We start from the raw sequence: 7,809 nt of genomic DNA, 5'->3' as shown, positions 1-7,809 counted from the left end.
ACGACCTAGGGGTCATTCCCTAGCATTATACTGCATTTCTAAATTGCAATCAAATTTGTATGGGTCGCGACACCCATCACTCACCCTTATCCCCCAATGTTCAACGCTGCGAGCCAATCAGTTCCTTTCCCACTGTATGGTTTACCTCCGGGTTACACTCGTCCTGTGGGAGAGTACTCAGAAGCTGAGCACGCTTCATTCTCGTTTCCCGCGACTGTCAATATACCACCAGTCGGCACTCAGGAACCTGTCTTAGTGTCGGCCCCCATGGCGAGTGTGGGGAATGAGAAGAACACAGCTGATGGAATACGGGTGACCCCAGTACCGCATGTGGTTGCTAAGGAGGATTCTTCAGCCGGAGCTGCACCGCACGCCACGGTGGATGGGGGATTTAGTAGCCTCGTTGGAGCTACGGGTAGGATAGAGAGTCTGGAGGCAAGAATGAGAGTTGTCGAGGGGGTCGAGAGTTATGAGTTTGGAGATGCGGCCAGATTGAGTTTGGTTCCGGGCATGAAGATACCGCCTAAGTTCAAGGCGCCGGAGTTTGAGAGGTATAAGGGTAACACTTGCCCTAAAAGTCATGTGACCATGTACTGTAGAAAGATGGCTGCGTATGCTCATGATGAATAGCTACTCATCCACGTTTTCTAGGAAAGTTTGGCTGGGGTAGCCTTCAACTGGTATACCCACCTGGAGCCGTTCCGAATTCGTTGTTGGGCGGATCTGGCTGACGCTTTTGTGAAACAGTACGTGTACAACATGCACGTTACTCCGGACCGTCTGCAACTACAGAATATGACAAAAAAGGACAGTGAAACCTTCAAAGAGTACGCCCAATGATGGAGAGAGTTAGCTGTGCAAGTTGAGCCGTCGTTGTTTGATAAAGAGATGGTGTCGATGTTCGTAAACACACTACAGCCGCCATTTTATGAGCATATGGTTGGGAATGTATCTGTAAATTTTGCTGACACCATAGTAATTGGTGAGAGGATAGAAATCGGTTTGAAAAACGGGAAGATAGCATATGGCCCACCTGCAGCTGCAAACTACAAAAAGCCCAGCTTCAATCAGGGGAAGAAGAAAGAGGGGGAGGTACATGCAGCGTCGGTAATGCCTGTGTGGAGAGGACGAGCTCCCAATCCTAATTATCGATCATACTTAAACCCACCTCCTTATGCTGCTAACGCCTCGTTTGCTCACCAAACTAGGCCTCAACAACAACAAGCGTATTATCCACCGCAGCATATCCCAACCGAAGCTTCGAGACCGGCCGCAAACATGGGCCCAAATCTGAATGTGGGTCACAACAACAACCCAAGGGGAAATCAATTTGTTAGGTTCACCCCAATCCCTATGACCTACACTGAATTGTTACCTAACCTAGTCAAAAAGGGTTTGGTCGCCATTTGCCCGATGAAGCCTATATAGCTGCCATACCCTAGGGGTTATGATGCGAATGCCAGGTGTAGTTACCATGCGGGAGGCGTTGGTCACTCGACCGAAGGATGTATGACTCTCAAATACAAGGTTCAGGCTCTGATAGACTCGGGTTGGTTAAAGTTTCAAGAAGACCAGCCCAGCGTCGATACTAACCCATTGTCCGGGCACGGGAGTTCCTCGACGAATGTCGTCGAGGTTGAAAACCATGACCTGATAAGAGATGTGGGCGAAATCCGAAGTTCTAGGAGATTTATCTTTGAAGTGTTGTTGAAGAAGGGCCTAGTGAAGGGCGATTATGATCTGGTATAGCATGTGCACTCCATCCGGAGGCTGGACACTCTATTGAGGAATGTATGAAATTTGAGAATATTTTGCAAGACTTACTTGATAGAAATCTGATGCAAGTGTGCCGCGAGATCAGAAAAGAAGAAGTATTTGCACAAACTGGTGGAGAATCTGATGTGGCTTTGCCCGAACCTTTGGTGATCCATTTCACTAGGACCACCCCTGCTTTGGTAACTGAAGGAAATCCGTCTATTGTCATCCGAGTGCCAACTCCCTTCCCTTATAAGAACGAGAAAGTCGTCCCATGGAGGTATGGGGCAACTGCATTAGATGAGGGAAAGGATCCAAATCCGACTGTGGAGAACATATCAGGCGTTGGTGGAATGACCAGAAGTGGTCGAATCTTTACACCACCAGCATTGGCGAGAGAAAGAACCAATGATAGGGAAGCAACAATGGCTTTCAAAAGCAAAGGAGTTCTTGAAGGGGAAGAATGTGGAGGCTGAAGAGACCCCCGACAAAGAGGAGAAGAAGGAAATATCTGAAGAAGAGGCTGGTGAATTCCTAAAGTTCATACAACAGAGTGAGTACAAAGTGGTGGAACAGTTGAACCGCATGCCTGCCCGGATCTCCTTGCTAGAATTACTCATGCATTCTGCCTCCCATCGAAAGTTGTTGATGAAGATACTCAGTGAGGCTCATGTGGAGCAAGGTATTTCTCTGAACAAGTTCGAGGGCATTGTTGGCAACATCGTTGCTAATAATTATCTCACATTCATTGATGAAGAGATACCTGTTGAAGGGAGAGGTCATAACAAAGCCCTTTATGTCTCTGTGAAATTCCTGGATCATGTGATAGCACGTGTCTTGGTGGACAATGGCTCCTCCCTGAACGTCATGCCAAAAGCAACATTGGAGAAGCTACCCTGTGATGGAATGCATATGAAGCCGGGCTCTATGATTGTTAGAGCCTTTGATGGCAGTAAAAGGGAAGTGATGGGAGAAGTAGAATTGTCGGTCCAAGTCGGTCCGTGTGTCTTTCAAGTGACATTCCAAGTCATGGACATCCTCTCGGCCTATAGTTGTCTGCTGGGTCGTCCATGGATCCATTCTACGGGAGTTGTGCCTTCTACATTACACCAAAAGCTGAAGTATGTTATGGGAGATAAACTGGTGATAGTGGCAGGAGAGGAGGACCTCCTAGTGAGTGGACCATCATCCACCCGTTATATTGAAGCAGCTGAGGAAGCTCTCGAGACAGCTTTCCAATCTCTGGAGATCGTGGGAAATACCTATGTGGAGCCATTCCTAGTAAACCCGCATATGTCGCGTGCTTCTATCATGATGGCCAAGGTGATGCTGAATGAAGGTTATATGCATGGGAAAGGTTTAGGCAAGTATGGATAGGGGCGAGCATTCCCTCTGGAGGTCGTCGAGAACAAGAATAGGTATGGCCTGGGATATAAGCCCACCAAGGAGGACAGGAGAAGGCTGATAGAAGAAAGGAGAGAGCGCGGTCTGGCTCGGGTGGAAAGACGGGAGCCCAAGGTGGGAAGAATTCGTATCTGTGACCTCAAAGAGAGCTTTCGCAGCGCTGGTTGGGTTAACACTGGCCACATAGCGGCCGTGGGAGATGAAGATGGATCAGAAGGCTCAAGTTTCGTGTGCGCCTGCTCCCCAGATGCACGACTCGACAACTGGAAGATGCTGGATTTACCCGTGATGCTTAATTTGAATGAGATGTAATAATTTTAATTAATCCTATAGCTTTACCCGGGGCTTTAGGATTCATGACTTACGGGTTGATGATTTTAGTTTTTATGCTCAGCGTGATAATCAAAGTGTGTTTGTTTGTGTTTTATTATCATTTTGCATTCTTCATCATTGTTTCGTTTATTTATTTCTTTTTCACAAACTTAAATAATGCAGATGTGACAATGAGTGTTTTGAAAATAATTATGTCGATATTCCTGATTTTGGGCGCCCTGTCAATAATACGGAAGATGATTGTGATGATGACCCGGAACCCCCTCCTGAACTGTTAAGACTAGTGGAACAAGAGTTTAAAGAGATAAAACCTCACCAGGAAGATGTTGAAGTACTCAATTTGGGGAATGAGGATGAGGTAAAGGAGGTGAAGATCGCTACAACCATAAAAGCAGAAGTGAAAGAAAAATTGCGTGTCTTATTGAGGGAGTTCAAGGATGTGTTTGCTTGGTCCTACAATGACATGCCAGGCCTCGATACAGATATTGTGCAGCACAAGCTCCCACTGAAGCCGGAATGCCCACCGGTAAAGCAAAAGCTAAGAAGAATGAAACCGAAAATGTCCTTGAAGATCAAAGAGGAGGTACAGAAGCAATTCGATGCAGGGTTCCTAGCTGTGGCGAGATACCCACAATGGGTAGCAAACATTGTACCGGTGCCTAAGAAGGATGGTAAAGTTCGGATGTGTGTCGATTATCATGATCTGAATCGCGCAAGCCCAAAGGATAATTTCCCATTACCACACATCGACACCCTAGTTGATAATACAGCCAAGTATTCACTGTTTTCGTTCATGGATGGTTTCTCGGGGTATAATCAGATCAAGATGGCGTCGGAAGATATGGAAAAGACGACTTTTATTACATTGTGGGGCACATTTTGTTATAAGGTGATGTCTTTTGGACTCAAGAATGCTGGGGCAACATATCAAAGGGCGATGGTGGCACTTTTTTATGATATGATGCACAAGGATATTGAAGTTTATGTGGAAGACATGATTGCGAAGTCCGAATCAGAAGAAGAACACATCCTCAGCTTGAGAAAGTTATTCGAGAGATTGAGAAAGTATAAGCTCAGGCTGAATCCCGCCAAATGTACATTTGGGGTGAAATCCGGGAAGTTGTTGGGCTTTATTGTCAGCCAGAAGGGGATAGAGGTGGATCCCGACAAAGTGCGAGCGATAATGGAAATGCTTGCGCCTAAAACGAAAAAAGAAGTTCGAGGCTTTTTGGGTAGATTGAATTACATTGCTAGATTCATCTCCCAATTAACCGCTACTTGCGAACCACTGTTCAAGTTGTTACGAAAGAATTAGGTTGTGGTGTGGAACGAGGATTGTCGGGCTGCTTTTGAGAAAGTCAAACAATACTTACAGGACCCTCCTATATTACGTCCACCAGAACCAAGAAGACCACTCATTTTGTATTTGACTGTATTGGACAAGTCAATGGGTTGTGTATTGGGTCAGCATGATGAAGATGGTAAAAGAGAGCACGCCATATATTACTTGAGCAAGAAATTCATAGACTGCGAACAACGATATTCATCGTTAGAGCGGACTTGCTGCGCATTGGCATGGACTGCTCATCGCTTAAGGCAATACATGTTGAGTCATTCCACATGGTTGATATCCAAGATGGATCCTATCAAGTATATTTTTGAAAAGCCTGCCCTTACTGGAAGGATAGCTCGATGGTAGATGTTATTGTCAGAATACGACATCGTATATGTCACTCAGAAATCTGTCAAGGGTAGTGCATTAGCAGAATACCTGGCTCATCAACCCCTTTGTGATTATCAACCAATGCAACCTGAATTCCCCGATGAGGATATCATGGCGTTATTTGAAGAAAACAAAGAAGACCGAAACGAAAAAGCATGGACAGTGTTATTCGACGGAACCTCGAATGTGATGGGACATGGAATAGGGGCAGTGCTTATCTCCCCAGAGCGTCAGTATATACCAATGACGGCAAGGTTGTGTTTTAGCTGCACGAATAACATCGCTGAATATGAAGCCTGTGCCATGGGTATTCGAGCAGCAATTGAGTCTAAGGCAAAAATTTTGGATGTGTATGGAGATTCAACTTTGGTCATCCATCAATTGAAAGGAGAATGGAAAACTACGGATACAAAATTGATTCCCTACCAAGCTTACATCAGGGGGTTGATAGAGTATTTCGATGCCATCACATTCAACCACATACTGCGAGAAGATAATCAATTAGCAGACGCATTGGCTACTTTGTCATCAATGTTCGAAGTTGACCAAGACGCAGACTTACCAATGATTGAAATGAAGAGCCATGCAGAGCCGACATATTGTCATTTCATCGAGGAGGAAGTAGACGGGAAACCTTGGTATTTCGATATCAAACATTATCTTAAGACCCGAGAATATCCTAACAAGGCGTCGGAAAACGATAAAAGGTCGTTGAGGAGGTTGGCTGTTAGCTTCATCTTAAGTGGGGAAGTCTTATACAAGAGAAATCATGACATGGTTCTCCTTAGATGCGTGGATGCAAAGGAAGCTGAGCTGATATTGAAAGAAGTGCACGAAGGTACATTTGGCACACACATGAATGGTCATTCAATGGCTAGGAAGATATTGAGAGCTGGTTATTTTTGGTTGGCCATGGAAAATGATTGCTGCATACACGTGAGAAAGTGTGAGAAATGCCAGATGTATGCAGATAACATCAATGTGCCGCCCGTAACCTTGAACGTGTGTTGTCTGCACCATGGCCTTTTTCAATGTGGGGAATAGATGTCATCGGAGCTATAGAGCCAAAGGCGTCAAATGGACATCGTTTCATACTAGTCACAATTGTTTACTTCACCAAGTGGGTTGAGGCTGCTTCATATGCCAACGTAACTAGAAAAGTGGTGACTAGATTCATAAAGAAGGAGTTGATTTGCAGATACGGGCTCCCTAACAAGATCATCATTGATAATGCCACCAACCTGAACAACCAGATGATGGTGGAGTTATGTGAAGAGTTCAAAATTCACCACCATAATTCCTCTCCTTATCGTCCAAAGATGAATGGGGCAGTAGAAGCTGCTAACAAGAATATCAAGAAGATTGTGCAGAAGATGGTGGTCACCTACAAGGATTGGCACGGAATGCTTCCTTTCGCTTTGCACGGATACCACACATCAGTACGAACATCAACTGGGGCCACGCCATTCTCGCTAGTGTATGGGATGGAAGCGGTACTTCCATTTGAGGTTGAAATTCCCTCCTTACGGGTGTTAATGGAAACTAAGTTAGAGGAAGCTGAGTGGGTTCAAACCCGATCCGACCAACTCAACCTTATCGAAGAAAAAAGGTTAACAACGGTGTGTCATGGACAATTATATCAAAGGAGAATGAAAAAGGCATTTGACAAAAGGGTGCACCCAAGAGAGTTTCATGAAGGCGAACTAGTGTTGAAGAAGATTTTGCCCATCCAAAAAGATCATAGAGGCAAGTGGACCCCAAACTATGAAGGGCCATTTGTGGTGAAGAAAGCATTCTCTGGTGGGGCATTAATTCTCACAAGGATGGACGGGGAGGAATTACCGTTATCGGTTAATTCTGATGCGGTCAAAAAGTTTTATGTATGATGATTCCGTGATAGGAGTTGCCGTTAGCGAATATTGACATTGCCTTTTAAATTGTTGTAATCTGTGTTATTTCATTCAATAAATACCGCATATTTTCATTTTAATTTTTGTTCATACTTTCTGAAATTATTGCATGTCGTGCTGAGCTGTTTAGGTAAATAAAGAAGAATGAAAACGAAAATAATTGAACGAATGTCAATAAAAGCATCACGCGAATATTCAGTCAGTTTAGCTCGGTCCTGGTGGGTGTCGTGAACAAAAAAAAAAACAAAAAAAAAACAAAAAAAAGAGAAAAAGCAAAAGAAAAAGACACATGTTGAATTCATTGTCAATAAGGTTGTCAAGGGCATAGTGCTTTTGAAAAGCAAAAGCAAAATAAATTTTGAAAAATACCAAAGTTGGGTCTTCTCCTGATGCAAGGTTTCGGGGGTAACCATTGTTCTTTTCCGGCTAGAGCATCTGCATTCATACTACTTGAACCCTCAACCTTTTCGTTTCCCATTAAAACAAAGGATTGTCATGAATATAATTTTGGGGCAGTGTTCATCATGGTACACATCCCCAACGATCTGTTGATTGGGGAGATAAAAAATAAATAAAAAAATAAAAAAGAAGGGAAAGAAAAATAATGAGGTCGACGTGTCACCACTACAGATTTTTATTTCAGTGTTAAAGTCGCGAGAAAGTAAGGCAAGCAATGATTCAGAG

The 7,809-nt window shown here is 44.2% G+C and overlaps 1 pseudogene; it reads left to right on the top strand.

The window, feature by feature from the left end:
* The first annotated feature begins 96 nt into the window (after positions 1-96).
* Positions 97-7,191, top strand: LOC106770319 (annotated as a pseudogene).
* Positions 7,192-7,809: the final 618 nt, after the last annotated feature.

Source organism: Vigna radiata, chromosome 8 (genome assembly GCF_000741045.1).
Source record: "Vigna radiata var. radiata cultivar VC1973A chromosome 8, Vradiata_ver6, whole genome shotgun sequence".
NCBI classification, from domain to species: domain Eukaryota; kingdom Viridiplantae; phylum Streptophyta; class Magnoliopsida; order Fabales; family Fabaceae; genus Vigna; species Vigna radiata.
The sequence above is the reverse complement of the archived record's forward strand: the minus strand, read 5'-3'. Positions and strand labels throughout refer to the sequence as shown.